The sequence below is a fragment of the Ovis canadensis genome, chromosome X (genome assembly GCF_042477335.2).
Source record: "Ovis canadensis isolate MfBH-ARS-UI-01 breed Bighorn chromosome X, ARS-UI_OviCan_v2, whole genome shotgun sequence".
Classification (NCBI taxonomy): Eukaryota; Metazoa; Chordata; class Mammalia; order Artiodactyla; family Bovidae; genus Ovis; species Ovis canadensis.
This window is the reverse complement of record NC_091727.1, coordinates 2,696,624-2,713,094: the sequence shown is the minus strand read 5'-3', so window position 1 is coordinate 2,713,094 and position 16,471 is coordinate 2,696,624.

Genomic DNA, 16,471 nt, shown 5'->3' with positions numbered 1-16,471 from the left:
CCATCCTCGTCTCCATGGAATCAAGATCAACAACACAAAGATGACTTTCCTGGTTCCTGAGTAACACGATCCTTCACTCTTCACACTCACACTCCCTCTCTCATCTCATCTCTGCTGGTCACTAATCCAATCCTGTTTGGTGGTATTTGATTTCTGAGGGTTTAAATAAACTGATTTAATATCATCCCTGCACATGTGTGGCTGTGCAAAAGTCACTTGATCACACACAAATATAGGCATTAAATTTAACTGTCCAAAAATATATGCCTTTAAGAGGGTAGATGGGTTTCCCTGGTAGCTCAGTCGGTACAGAATCTGCCTGCAGTGCAGGTGATGTGGGTTCGATCCCTGGGTTGGGAAGTTCCCCTGGAGAAGGGAATGGCAACCCACTCCAGTATTCTTGCCTGGAGAATCCCATGGACACAGGACTGTGATGGGATATAGTCCATGGAGTTGCAAAGAGTCAGACATGACTGAACAACTAACACTTTCACTTTCAGGAGAGATATTCATCAGAGACAATATTCATCTGCAGGATTAATTAGAGATGTCCTAGAGGTGTCCGTGGGAGAAGGAGAAAAGGAAGTAATCCATCATTGGACAGGGGACAGGATTATGGATGCTCTTGCTCTAGTGAGAGGGGCAGTCAGGTGAAGAGAGATGTCCCCAGAAAGCATCTTACTCATGTTAGGCAAAGAAACTCGTGTTCGGATTTACTAAGATGTATGCACAGAAAGTGTCAGAGGACATTGATCATAACTGAGGGAAAATGCCTCTTCTGACAGCACCAACATTTCTGCAATTGAGCTGAAGGAACTCATACTTCTAAATGACTGCAACAGAAGGAATCAAAGATGGGGCAGCAGGTGACACTTGGGAGCAAAATGAGGCAGCTGTAACTGGTCCACATTCCAGGATCTAAAGATGCTCTTCCAGCCAGTCATGGTTCAAAGAGTTGCTGCTGCTGCTGCTGCTAAGTTGCTTCAGTCGTGTCCGACTCTGTGCAACTGCATAGACGGCAGCCCACCAGAATACTGGAGTGGGTTGCCATTTCCTTCTCCAGTCAAAGAGCCACAGACGGTAGCATTTCCAGGGGCTGAACATTCCCATGGCAATGGGCAGAGCACACTGACAGAGGTATTTTGAATGCAACAGATCTAGTGAGCACTCGAGATATAGAACTTATGGGGCTTCCCTGGTGGTCCAGTGGCAAGGAATCCACCTACTTTGCAGGGGCCTCATGTTCCATCGTGATCCCGGAAGATCCCACACACCACGGAGAAACTAAGCCCATGCCTGACAACTACAGAAACGCGCGTGCCCAGGGCCCGTGCTCCCCAAGTAGAGAAGCCACCACAGTGAGAAGCCTGCATCCCACAATTAGAGAGTAGCCCCTGCTCGCCACAGCTAGAGAAAGCCAGGGCAGCAGCTAAGATTCAGAGCAGTCAGAAATAACAAACAACTATTTTTCTCTCAAAAACATACAGATATAGAACTTATTTAAAACGTTGGACAAAAAATTTAAAAATCTGCTCCAAGTCTTGGGAAAATAATACTAGACCTAATGATATGTAACAGAATAAATGTTTTACTTCCTACAGAGTCATGACCTCCAAATGGGCTACAACTGGTCAATGTCAAAGGCACCAGGAATGGATGTTTCCATGGTTTAGTTCATAGTAATGGTGGTCAAGGGCAAGTTCTGCTACTTGTAAAGCAGAGTGTATGCAGTTGGAGCTCTGATTGTGGTCTTTATAGTACTTCTGCAAATGCTGGATTGGATGGGTGGATAGACAAGAGGCAACACAATACAGTTATGGGGTGAATCTCTTAAGGGCTATTGAAAGTCAAGACCTAGCATAAACAAGCCATAAACTGTGAAATAGCATATGTACACATGTGTGTGTATATATACATGCATATATACATAGATGTGTATTTGTATTTTCAATATTAATAGGAAAAAAACAAATTATCACCACAAATCCAACAGATAAATATCACGGGGTAACTAGAAACAGATTTATGTTATTGGAATTAATAATCCAGGTGAAATGTAGACACAGTACTTGAAAGATGTGGAACTAAAATTGATGTGGTGAAACAGAAGACTTCTGTCTTTTCTGTACTAAAGAAATTGAAAAGAATATTCCATAAAGTTGGAGGTCAAGGATATTGAATTGAAAACTATCAAACAAGTAAAGAAGATATATCACTAAACTTACAGAAAATCACAGATAGGTACATGATCACATAAGTTCATATTAAATTATTTTCCATCTTAATTTGCCATTTAACCTCCTAGACAGAATTAGGTTCTTCTGACAGTTTTGTTTAAATTCTATATACCCAGAGAAAACCATAATTCTAAAATGTACAACATCCTAATATATGGATGTCCTAGTTGGACTATAAAGAAAGCTGAGTGCTGAAGAACTGATGGTTTTGAACTGTGGCGCTGGAGATGAGAGTCCCTTGAACTGCAAGGAGATCCAACCAGTCCATCCTAAAGAAAATCAGTCCTGAATATTCACTGGAAGGCCTAATGCTGAAGCTGAAACTCCAATACTGTGGCCACCTGCTGCGAAGAATTGACTCATTGGAGAAGACCCTGATGCTGAGAAAGATTGAAGGCAGGAGGAGAAGGGAACAACAGAGGATGAGATGGTTGGGTGGCATTACCAACTCAATGGACAGGAGCTGGAGCAAGCTTCAGGAGTTGGTGATGGACAGGGAAGCCTGGCATGCTGCAGTCCATGGGGTCACAAAGAGTTGGACATGACTGAGTGACTGAAATGAACTGAACTGAACCCAAGTGTTCACAACAGCACTCCTTAAGATACCAGGACATGGGAGCAACCTAAACATCCATGAGCAGAGGAATGAAAAAAGAAGTGGTATATAAATGTGTGTGTGCGTGTGTGTGTGTGTGTGTGTGTAGACACAATGGACTATTACTCAGCCTTTTGCAGAAATGCAGATGGGCCCACACACTATCACACAGGGTGAAGTTAGAGCAAAACACTGTATAATAACGCATATATGTGAAATCGACAAACATAATGCATACGAATCTATTTCCAAAATAGAAATGATGACCATAAATGTAAAAAGAAAAGTGTATGGACACCAAGGAAGCAAGGAGGGTGGGATGAACTGGGAGACTGGGATTGACACATATACACTACTCATTTAATGCATAAAATGGATACTTAATGCGAAACTACTCTAGAGCACAGGAAACTCTGCTCAGTGCTCTGTGGTGACGTAAATATTCAGGAAATCCAAAAAAAGAGGAGATACATGTATATCTATAGCTGACTCATACTGCTTGTCAGCAGAAACCGCACAGCAGTGAAAAGAAAATATATTCCGATACATTTTCTAAAACTTCTACATACATACACATACGTTTCCCTTAACACACAAACATATTAATATACAGGAGAGCAATCTTTGTTTTAGACATATAGAAGAATTAAAATATAAAGAGAACTGTATTTCTGTTTATTTCAAGTACAAATATATTCACAGATGATATTGATTCATTGAGAACTAATGTATGACTCTAATTTTTCTATTTTCCACTATTACTGTGCCACAGCTGCTAGACTGTTAAATTTGTTTCTAAATGTTCCAACATTGCAATTAACAAATTAGTCAATGGTTTTTATGTGTACCAATTGTTTCACAATTTATTTAAATGGAATCCCTTATCAAAGTGGATGTACTTTTGGGGACAACCCTGGTGGTCCAGTGGTTAAGACTTTGCCTTGCAATGTATGGGGTGTGGGTTCAACGCCTGTTCAGGGAGTTAAGAACCAACATGTGCCATAGCCCCCCACCAAAAAAAATCATAAAAAACAGAAGCAATATTGTAATAAATTCAACAAGACTTCAAACTGCTCCATATGAAAAAAATATTGAGAAAAAAATGAAATGCATTTCTAGAATTTTGATAGATGCAACAAACCAAGGGGTCCTTTCAAAACCCATTTCAAAAGCAGCCTTAGGAAAAAGCTTTCCAGGTCTTGTCAGACCAAAGTTGATGGTTAAGGACAGAGAAATCTACATGGGGAAATGGTACGGCACGGAACTTTGAAAAGGGGGACAAACTTTGAGAAGACCTCCTTCTGTAAAGTGTGTGGTTTGAAATCAGAAGTGATGGCATCTCCTGGGTTGCTTGTTAGAAATGCAAGTTCACCATTTGAATCAGTTCTGATGAGGTGGAGGAAACTGGAGCCTATAATACAGGGTGAAGTAAGTCAGAAAGAAAAACACCAGCACAGTATATTAATGCATATATATGGGATTTAGAAAGATGGTAACGATGACCTTATATGTGAGACAGCAAAAGAAACACAGAAATAAAGAACAGACATTTGGACTCTGTGGAAGAAGACGAGGGTGGGATGATTTGAGAGAATAGCATAGAAAGATGTATATTATCATATGTGAAACAGATCACCAGTCCAAGTTTGATGCATGAACCCGGGCACTCAAAGCCGGTGCACTGGGATGACCCTGAGGGATGGGATGGGGAGGGAGGTGGGAGGGGGTTCAGGATGGGCTCACATGTACACCCATGGCGATTCATGTCAGTGTATGGCAAAAACCACTACAATATTGTAAAGTAATTAACCTCCAATTAAAATAAGTAAATTGATTAAAAAACAAAAAAGAAATGCAGGCTCAGGCTCAACACTAAACAAGCTCCATCAGAACCAGCGGCATGTGTCACCTTGTCTGGGGTCACCGAGCATCTTCCTCTTTGAGAAGCACTGTGCAGAGAAGGTCACCAAGGTAGATCTCAAAAACTGTGCTTGTGGGACTTCCCTGGTGATCCAGTAGCTAAGAACCTGCCTCCCAGTGCTGGAGACCACAGGTTCGATCCCTAGATGGGGAACTTCGACCCCACACGCTCCAGGGAAGCTGAGTCCACACGATGCGCTCCTGAGCTTGTTAACTACTGCAGAGAAGTAACAATTCTGACCCCAGGCTGGAGCTCTTTCGATGACTTGCTTTTCACTGCTGCTGTTATTATAATCATATATAATCAAAGTCAAAGTTGTTAGTCAATCAGTCATGTCTGCCTCTTTGTGACCCCGTGAACTGTGTAGCCTGCCAGGCTTCTCCATCCATGGGATTTCCCAGGCAAGAATACTGGAGTGAGTAACCATTCCCTGCTCCAGGGGATTTTTCCGACCAGGGAAGGAACCTGCCTCTCTTGTATTGCAGGAAGATTCTTTACCACCTGAGCCACCACGAAAGCTCAATGATGCATAACGACCTGCCTCAAAGGACACTGCCCCTCTGCGTGATTGTAAACTCAAGTGCCTTTCTTCAGTTCGTAGAGAGGTCATCTGAACCTGACCACCTGTGAGTGGCTACAAAAAAGAAGAGATAAACACACCCCTTTCCAAGGCTGCTCCTTCCCAGAGATGCCTTGCAAGACTGAAGACACACGTTACGTTATTTCCTCACTACCTCTCACTCTGTTTTGCCCTTTGGTATTAGTTCCTGATTGCTTCTCTCCATCTGACTCTATAAAAGAACCTGGCATCCAGAACCCAACAGGACAGCTGCCCTGAGATTTCGGTCTGCCATCTTCTCGGTCAGCTGGCTTTCCGAATGAAGCCATATTCCTGGCTTCAGTGCCTAGTCTTCAGATGCAGTGGCCTGCTGTGTGGTGACCAGACGGAGCTTGGACTTAGCCAGAAATCTGCCTTAGCCAGCCAGGAGCCGCGATGCTTGAGGCTAGCCGGCCATGATTAGAAAATATTTGGGCAAGACCCTGTCTGCGGAGATCATTTGCCCTCCGGACTTCCGTGCAAATGAAGCACATATTGGTTCAAGCAAATCACTGACCTCACTTACCCCTGATCGCTGCCTTCCTGGCACGACTATGCAGACTTCTCATTCTGCCTTTTTTTCTTTCTCTCTCTTTTTTTTTTTAAACAAGGAAAAAAAAACAAACAGAAGGTTATTAACATGTTTATTGTACATCCACATGGGTGTACTCAGAGATGGTAACTCAGAGTTGAGTAACTCACACAGTGTTAGCATTTTAACAAAAGAATAATAAACTTTTAGAGAAGTTTCAAGAGGAAGGGAAAGGACTTTGAGTTTCTACCAGTGGCAAATTGTGGAATGGTATATATATGGAGGGTATATATATATGCAGTATATATATAATATATATAGCAAGAAAAGCACTAATTAGCAATGTTTGTTATTTAGACTCCTCTGGTGCCATGTCTGGGCTGATAAGGGTCTAGAATTGTCTCTGATGATTAACTTCTTCTCTTCTTTCTTATTTTTTTACTTTACAATACTGTATTGGTTTTGCCATACATTGACATGAATCCACCACAGATGTCCATGAGTTCCCAATCCTGAACCCCCCTCTCACCACCCTCCCCATATCATCTGTCTGGGTTATCCCAGTGCACCAGCCCCAAGCATCCTATATCTTGTATCGAACCTAGACTAGTGATTTGTTTCTCACATGGTAGTATACGTTTCCATGCCATTCTCACAAATCATCCCCCCCTCACCTTCTCCCACAGAGTCCAAAAGTCTGTTCTGTACATCTGTGTCTCTTTTGCAGTCTCGCATACAGGGTTATCATTACCATCTTTCTAAATTCCATATATATGTGTTAGTATACAGTATTGGTGTTTTTCTTTCTGGCTTACTTCACTCTGTATAATCGGCTCCAATTTCATCCACCTCATTAGAACTGATTCAAATGCATTCTTTTTAATGGATGAGTAATACTCTGTTGTATATATGTACCACAGCTTTCTTATCCATTCGTCTGCTGATGGACATCTAGGTTGCTTCCATGTCCTGGCTATTTTAAATAGTGCTGCAATGAACATTGGGTTCATTCTGCCTTTCCTGGTACCTTCACCTCTTTCCCCTTCAGTCCACATTGATTTACAGGAGCCTAGATGTTGCCTCTGAGCCTTCCCTAGAGGTCTTCTCCCCTAAGCTAAATGAGTAAAAGTAAAGCTTCCCAACATAGGCAAAGGGTACGTCAAGGCCTCCAATTTCATTGAGGTAACCATTTCCAATTCTTTCAAAAAGAGAAACAAAACTGTCTTTGTTTTACAAATGTAGTCTTTTCAGGACCCAAGGGTGGCTCCCAAAATCCTTTACCACTGCAAAACCTTACCCATTTATCTTAAGAGACTTGTGGATATTAAACAAGGGGGAAACAAAGTTATCCTAGGAAGAATTTGCCTGTAGTTTTGAGATGAAAATGTCATCTGGTCTTCTCAGGAACACTCATCTGCGCTGCCTTTTATACACGCAAATTTAAGAGAGTAACGTAATTTAGAAGTTGGTTTGTACAAGATAATTATGAATTTCTTTTTCTGCAAATATTCAGCCATCTAGCCAAGTGAGCTTGACGTGTTCCGTTTCTCAGAAACCCCAATTGAATCTAAACTCTGTTGCAAATTGATGGGTTTTTACGTTGCTCCATCTGACTTAGGACTGAATTCTTGAAATATAAACTGAGGCCTCTCTGTTGCTGTGTGTATGCATCTTTGTCTTTGGAAAACGCTGCCACAGTTGATTTACAAAAGAGCTCTATTTAATCAAGTTAAGTGAACGTAAGTGCTCACAAACATACAGACCAAACAATTCTAAGTAAAAGAAATAAATTATGCCAAATGACTGTCACAATCACACGGACCGGGATACTCCATATTAAATTAGTGTCTGGTATTAATGTTTAAGTTTGTTGATCCAGTTTTACAGACCTGTCTTGATCATCAACACTAGACATGACTTTAAGTCTAATATTTGAATTGTGTCAATGTTTAACAGAAGCTAAACAAAATCTTATCACATCTCTTACAAATCTGTCGGCAAGGAAAGTAACTCACTGTGAAGAAACTTTTGAGGAGAGTATGCAAATGAAACAGGAGTTTTGAGTGAACTTTTAGAAAGGCTTCCGCCTTTTAGGATCTCTTCAGATATTCTGCGACTTAGAAGTTAAAATTATGCTGAAACACTCATGTGACAAAAGATTTGTTGATAAGGGACCCCAGAATGGGTTTTGTCCTGGATCACTCAGGACTCAGTAAGCTTAAAACAAGTTTAATTGAATAAATGAATTTTTAAAGTAAGCAGATGCAAAATGTAACTTTGTTTGTTTTTTTTTTTTTAAGGCAAGTTTTCTAAAGATTTTTGCTTTTAATAGCAAATGTTAAGTTTCTTTACCTTTTTAAGTGATCTGTTCTGTGTTTGCCTTTGAACTTTTTTCTTATCACTTTGGCTTAGTAAATAACTTCTTTCACAGAGACCTATGAGCCTGTTGTGTTTCAAAATCTTTTTTTTCTGAAAGTTCTTTTGACAAACTTCTCAAATCAGATCCTCTCTATCTAACTTTGGGATGCTTCAAAGGGCCCCCAAAACACCCCAAAGGAAGATATTGATGTGATTAAGATACTTGATATGTTAAACTGTATGGGAGGTGTTTTCAGATTAATAATAAATCTTAAGTTATATTGTAAATGATAAAGACAGTCTAGAGATTATGCGGAGTTCCTACAAATCTGATATGTTCTGGTAGCATATTATTAGTCATAATTCTAATTATTATCTGAAAGTGTTGTAGGTTATAGCAGTAACTGGATAGGTTTGTCAATTGCCTTGTACTCAGATTTAAACTTGACTTCTGAAGCCTTTTCTCATTATAGACAGCTATGGTTTCACTCTTATGCCTTTGGAGAAATGCATTCCATTCAAGAACAGTGATGCAAAAAAAGAATTTTGGATGAACACAAGTTTCTGACATTCAGACCATAATGCTGAAATGAGAAAAAAAAATTATGAAAGAATTCTGATGGGAAACCTGAAGGCTTCATAAAGTTGTTAACATAAAGAATGACTTACATAGGCCGGACTGAACTAGTACATATGGTCATAAATATTATGATTTCTATATAAAAATTTACTTGTTTAAATCTGTATTTTCTATGTGTAAGGGAAATCTTCTCTTAAAATAATTATGACTTATACTACCTTGGTAAATTATAACTTCTGCGAGTCAAACGGAAAAATTTATCTTTTTCTCTCTACCTAGTTGACTCTGCCAATATAGGCTTGTCTCAACCATTAAGCCATGAAAAAATGTGCGTGGCCAGTACGATGAAACTGCAGATAGCTCATTAAATCAGTTATGCCTCCTTGGGTTGCTTGATTATCACAACTGGATTAAAACTAGTTATACGAACCATTGTTTAACTTTGTTTTTGTCTTCAAATGATGCCTCATGTTTCTCTGCTGAATTACGTCTCTGTCTGTGTTACTAGCTCCATTGCTTATATCCTGTCTAATTTCTAAGGTTGTTGACTCTTGCGGTAACCAGTACGTAATCTGGCTTCCATACCTCTGTGGCTAAACATTTTTAGAAAATCACATGTATAACATAAAATAATTGGAACAGTGTGATTCTAGGTATGGGAAGAAGCTACAAGGGAAAATGTCTCCTCGATTATAGTTAGCCACAAGCCAGGGATTTTTTAAATTACTGCTGGCCCTGGTAAAAAACTTAACACCTGTCATGGCTTAAAAAGAATACGTGACTGGACTGGACAAAAACAAACAAACAAAACCACTGAAGTGAGACTCTCAACTCAGTGGGACAAAAGTTGATCAGAAAGTGTCTTGCAGACACTGGTCACATTCATGACCGAGAGGTGAACCTGAGAGATGGAACCAGCAATTGCAGCCCTCCAATGTGCAGTCCATGGGGTCACAAAGAGTTGAACATGACTGAGTGACTGAACTGAACTGAACATGAGTCGGCGAGCCCTGAGGAATAGGAATACCTGCCACTTAGCAGTCACCAGACTTCAGTCACTGCACATGGTGAACCCTGAGGAAACGCTGAGAAAGCAGGATTATGGGCCTCCAGGTGGCTGAGGTGCAGACCGAGGAAATCATTTCAATAAGCCATGGCTTTTTGATCTTCGCATATATAACGAGATGCTTCCATGACTTGGGAAGCTGCCTTCTGGGTTTCAAGCAGTCTTTCTAAGTCTAGACTTCTAGACCCTTTACAAAGAGGAACCAAAAGAAGACACATGTCAACAGGTATAACACTAAGCAGCAATGGGAGACACCCCCAGAAAGAGGAATCTGATAAAGCAGGACGGTCGTCACTCCCTTTTCCAACAAGACTTATGGAATGGACTGAGATGGGGGGAATCGTCGTAGAGAGGAACCCGCTCTGACTCCCTGTTGGAACTGTTCCTTTTGACTTGCTTTTCCTTGCCATTGCTATCATAGCCATACATAATGGCCTGCCTCAGAGGACCCTGACCCTCTGCCTGGCTGTTAAACTAAAGTGCCTGTGTTCAGCTCACAGGGAGACAGTCTGACCTTTCCACCATTGAAAGGAAGAGATGAACACACCCCTTCCAAAGGTCGGCCCTTGGGAGAGATGTTTTACAAGACTGAAGACCCTTTCTACTTTCCTTCCTCATGATCTCTTGCTCTCTCTTCTGTCTTTTGACTTGAGTCCCTCACTGCTTCTCTCCATCTGGCTCTATTTAAGAACTAGGCATCTGGACCCTGACAAGTTGATTATTTAGGGACACTAGTCTGCCCTCTTCTCAGCCAGCCAGCTTTCTGAAAAAGTCATATTCCTTGCCTCAGTACCTAATGTCTCTGATTCACTGGCCTGTTGGTAATATAACTAGAGAGTCCATGCACCATAATTAAAAACCAGCCATAATGAAACTAAGATTCCATGTGCTGCAACTTAGACCTGAAACAAGTAAACGTGGAAATAAATAAACATTAAAAAAGATCTTTTTGTAACAGAAGCTGCTGCTGCTGCTGCTAAGTTGCTTCAGTCGTGTCCGACTCTGTGCGACCCAATAAACGGAAGCCCACCAGGCTCCCCCATCCCAGGGATTCTCCAGGCAAGAACACTGCAGTGGGTTGCCATTTCCTTCTCCAGTAATAGAAGCTACAGAAGCAATTATTTTCTTCAAAAAAAAGTGGGTTTGTGGTTGATTATGTCACATTAAATTCTAATTGCATTGGAACCTTGCTCGTGAATGTTAGAGGGAATGCCCAGCTTTGGGTAACCAAGCTCAATAGCCTCCTTCACTGTTTTAGATAAGAGTTGTGCAATCTAAGATGTAAAAACAGTGCTAACAGAGAAAACAGACAAGCAAGACAAAATTAATATACTGGGAGAGAGAGGCTTCATAGTTACAGGAACGTGGATAAATTTGAGAAGGAGACATAGCAAGCCTAGCTTTAGCATTATCTTTGAGTGGTTGCTGAGGTAACATTTGAGTAAGATGGTTGTCTTTTTATTTATCATTAGATTATCTGCATTTTGAGCACTATTCGTGACACAGTTTGTATTAAACGCTGTATGGCTTCCTTTTGGTACAAAACAATAGGATTTCTTTTTTTTTAATGAATTTCCTTGTGAGTGGCAATTTTGTTTGTTTGGTTTAGTTTTTAATTGGAGAATTGCTTTGCAATGTTCTCTTCACCCCTTGTGTACAGCAAGCTAAACATCACAACTCTCCTGACGTCATCGCTCTTTTGAGCCGCTCCACTCGCTGTGTCCCGCCCCCTCTAGGTTGTCATAGAGTGCATGGCTGGGCTCCCTGTGTGGCAGTAACTTCTCAGCAGCGTGGCAGGGAAGGAATGGAGACACAGATGCAGAGAACAGACTCGGGAACACAGTGAAGAAAGGAGAGCGTGACATGAATGGGAGACAACAGAATTTTCACAGCTGTTGTGATAAACTCATAAGAGTAACTGGCGATTAATTTACCCTGGACTGGCAGACAGTGAGGCCTTCCTATGATGCGATGGTCTTAGGATACATTCCAAGGGGACACGTGTTGGTGGGCAACCAAAAGTAAGACCTGAAAATGATGGAATGCAGAGGTCAAGATGGAAGGGTGATGATGGGCAGATAAGGGGTGCAGTGGCATCCCACTCCAGTACTCTTGCCTGGAAAATCCCATGGACGGAGGAGCCTGGTGGGCTGCAGTCCATGGGGTTGCTAAGAGTCAGACATGACTGAGCGACGTCACTTTCACTTTTCACTTTCATGCATTGGAGAAGGAAATGGCAACCTACTCCAGTGTTCTTGCCTGGAGAATCCCAGACGGGGGAGCCTGGTGGGCTGCCGTCTATGGGGTCGCACAGAGTCAGATATGACTGAAGCAACTTAGCAGCAGCAGCAGCAGCTGAAACCACATCCCTGCTAGAAATGATCTGATTCAGGGACCTTCCTGGAGGTGATCCTGCACCTCCACTTTGCCGGGTATAGGTTCTTTTCCTGGTTGGACAACTAAGAACCTGTGTGCTGCTGGGTGCAACCACAAGAGACAAACAGACAAAAAAAACAAGTTATTATCTGGATTGAAGACCAAAGAGAGGGAACCATTTCACGGACTTCTGAGACATGAAAGCCTTCAATCACCCAGATTTCACAGCCAAAAACTACAACAAGATACTGTACAGAGGGACGTGTGAATGAAAGAGAAAAAATGACATGGCAACCAAAAGAAAAGAAGGAAGACAAAAGAAAAGATTAAACTGTTCCACATAAAGACAGAAAGGATCAACTGAAGAAGTGAGCAGAAGACATTCTTGAGACAAGGTGCAACCTAAGCTTAGCGCTCTCAGCTCTGATCGGTCCCAGGAGCAGCCAGGACTGGGTGAGCCCTCTGGGGATTGTCCCTCAGCTGAAACTCACTGTTTCTTCATTTCTGCCCTCAGAACAAGACTAATCCTTTAATGTATTGATTTGATAAATCACTATTGATGAAGATGAACATAAGTAAAAACTTGATTAAAAATACAAAACAATAGACTCTTTCGTATGAAGCCAGGAAAATAACTACATGTATAGATTCAGGAAATTTGCTTTTCCCATTTAAATTCTAAAAATTACAAGAAATACTCTCCGGCTTTTTTGCTCACCCAGAGAAACAACAGAGTTACTGAGTAATTACTACATGACTGATTAGGTGGTTAAAAGGTGTTCTGAAAAGGGGTATTGAAAATGAATTGTTGACATGCCTTCTTCATGTAAGGTTAAGGGCATTTGAATGGCTCTTCCTCTTAGAAATTAGGAAGAAAGAGCCCACTGTGAGATGCTTTGTGCTGACATGCTCCTCACTTTTGAGAAACAGGAGACTTTCCAAAGGTCACTTACAAAACAGATTTTCCTTGACTAATCCACACAGTCAATATTTACTTTTAATAATAAATTTTAAACACTCTCTTTTGTTAAGTGAACAACATGGGGAGTAGGGGGGTGCAGGCGGTATGTACCTTGGACAGCTCATCCCATTTTGAATCTCCAGATACAAAGAAAAGTAAATATTCCTGACTTTGAAATTATCACACATGTTCTGTGATTTCTCACTTATTCATAAGCCTCTCTTGAAACAAATCTCATTATGAAAATGACAAAATACCAGATCTATGAAACATTCTTTTAAGACTAATCTCATTATTAAAAGGACAGAGCGCCAGAAAAGTTATCTCTACCAAGCAGGAAACAGAAGATGACGTCTGTGTAACTTTGGTTGTATCAGGAACAACCATTGGTTCATGATGCATCACGCCAACGGATGCTTGCTATAAAAGAGGCACCGGTTTCGCATCCTCTCCAACCCCTGGGACACCCTCAGCTTCTGCAGAAGAAGAGACAGTGAGATGAAGGTTCTGCTGCTCAGTGTTGTCCTTGGTCTGCTTTATGCAGGCCACGGTGAAGCTCAGCTTCTTCTCAAACCGGTACCAGGGGTGGTGCAAGCTGGGAGGAGGTCTTGGGGTATATGTGTGTGTGTGTGTCCCTTTTTGGGTTTGGTCATGTGGATCCGTAAGTCTGGCCATCTCCCTGCAACTCAAAATTGCTCCATTCACTCTCTATATACCTGTTCTGCATGGCCTCTGTATCATCTCTGCTGTCTGTTCATTGGCTCCCATGCTTGTTCACTGCTCTTGTAAAACAGATCTCACTGCTCGTGGACTAGGGCTCTTGCATTTGACAAGACAGCTCAAGCCAGCTCAGTAATGCCTCAGTCCTTCCTGAGTGACTTGAGTTTTCACATGATTTTATACCTAGGGCTGTGTCCATAAAGATAGGTAACTTCTGCCCAAGCGAAAGGATAAGAGAAACTCCTGAGGAATGATATCAGCAGAATTTGCAGATGGCCGAAGCTTCCTCACAGGAATTTGATTTCAGTTTTCAGGGGAATGGAAAACACGTTACATCGCAGCCAGTAACAAAGACAAGATCACTGAGAACGGGCCATTCCACATTTACGTACGTCATGTTGAGTTTCATGCAAACGACACAGTTGACATCGACTTTTATGTCAAGTAAGCGAAAATCACCCTGAAGGGAAAACAAAACAAAACAAAACCTGTAAGCTCTTGAGTCTGGTGGAGGGTGTGGCTTCTCCATCTGCAGGGAACTCTCTCCGATGTTGAGAGTGTGATGCTGTGAGTTGTGGATGAGCAGGGTCTCCGAGCTGGGGTGGGGGCAGTTCACTTGTGAGTCTCCAGGGGAAGTCCTGGTGCCTTTGCTTAGAAGAGGGTGGGAGTTCTAGAAGCTTCACTGGCATCAACTCATTAAACTCTGCAGCAGGAAGAGGCTCGTGTCCTGGAACCAACCAGGGGCTTGAACCCCTTCTGCAGAGTTTGTTAGAGACGGTTCCCACCGAGCCCAGAACCGAGGGTACTGAGAGAGCCCGCAGTGAGCTCTGCTCTGTGGGGCATCCTCACAAGATAGTTCATCACCACTGAATTCACTGAAGTCCTCACAGCCCCAGATGAGCGTCCTAGTTGGTACTAGGGTAAAGAACATTGATTTCTCCCTGCCAGAATTTTGGAGTGGGTTGCTATTCCCTTCTCTAAGGGGATCTTCCTGACCCCGAGATGGGACCCTCATCTCCTGCGTTGCAGGAAGATTCTTTACCACTGAGCTGAGACAGTATACATACAGTTGAATTATAACCACACATACAGAAACAGACTCATACAAACACACAGATATATATCACACACACACATATATGCACGTGTGTTATCACTAATATTTTAAGAACACCTCTTATCGTCCTCTGCCATCTTTACAATTTTTGTGTCCTGTGTTTAACTTTTCAAGCAGCCACCCTTTCCGAAATCAGCTTTACTGACGTGTATTTATGCGTAATCTGCCCTTTGTCGAGGTCTTAATTCAATGAGCTTTCATAATCCACAACTGTTCAACGAGCTGCACAGTTGAGATAAAGAATTCTGGGCTTCCCTGGTGGCTCGGGGGTTAAGAATCCGCCTGCCAATGCAGGAGACACAAGTTGCGTCTCTGGTCCAGGAAGATCTCCCAAGCTGCGGAGAGACCAGGCACCTGTGACAGAGCTACTGAGCCCGCGCTCTAGAGCGCGATCCAGAGCCCGTGCTCCGTGAGAGAAGCCGCCAGAGGGAGCAGCCTGCGCGCTGGCGCTCAGAGTAGCCCTCGCTCTCCAAAACCAGAGAAGAACCCGCATAGCAACGGAGACCTAGCACAGCCAAAACTAAACATTAGGATCAAATATATTTATATATATAATTTCTCCATCACAGCTCCTTTTCATCACTCATTAATTGACATCTACCCCTTGGGCAACAGGTAAGACCTGACCAGCTTATCCTCACCTTTTCTGGATCTTCAGACGACAAAGTTATGCACGCTGCACCATTTTCCCGGATTTCTCTCACTCAGCACAATGGTTTTAAAATTTAACTTTGTGTCTGCATATACAGGGAGCTATGTTTTTCTGCCACATGAAAGGGCTTGGTTTGCATAGATAAAATTTTGCATATTTGCAGCTTTTGGAAAATTGTTTTGTTCCCACCTTATGATTCTTTTCAGTCACTTCAGTGTATTTCCCTAAAGACTGATAACTGTAAACTCAATTCACTGTGGAGGTTCCTTTACAAGGAGTCTGTTCAAAAATTAACCCAATTCTTGTTGAGTAATTTCCTTTTTAGTATTTGTTTCCTGTGCATTTTATGTGCCAAATATACACTTTTTTCACATACATGTACATAGGACAATATAGGAAGTCACCCAAACTCTTCTGTTACATAGCTGACAGTATATTCTTAACATACACTGCATATGTACAATTTCCTTATATCATATAAGCATATCATGTGTACTTGTGTGTTTGCTTGTGTGTGTGTATGTGTCAATGTGTATACACACATAGATGTGTCTTTAAAGCTTAAATCTTGTATGGTGTTGTGATAGAGTGTGCCATTTGAGAAAACGGAAAATTTTCTTCTAACTCTTGGTGATATTAGGGTCTCACATCCTCTAATGAATCACTCCTGGGTTGTGAGAACACCCGAGGTCTGTCATGATGGCTATTCCTCTCAGTTTCCAGAAACTAAATGAAGGAAAGGCTCGTTCTTATTGGGC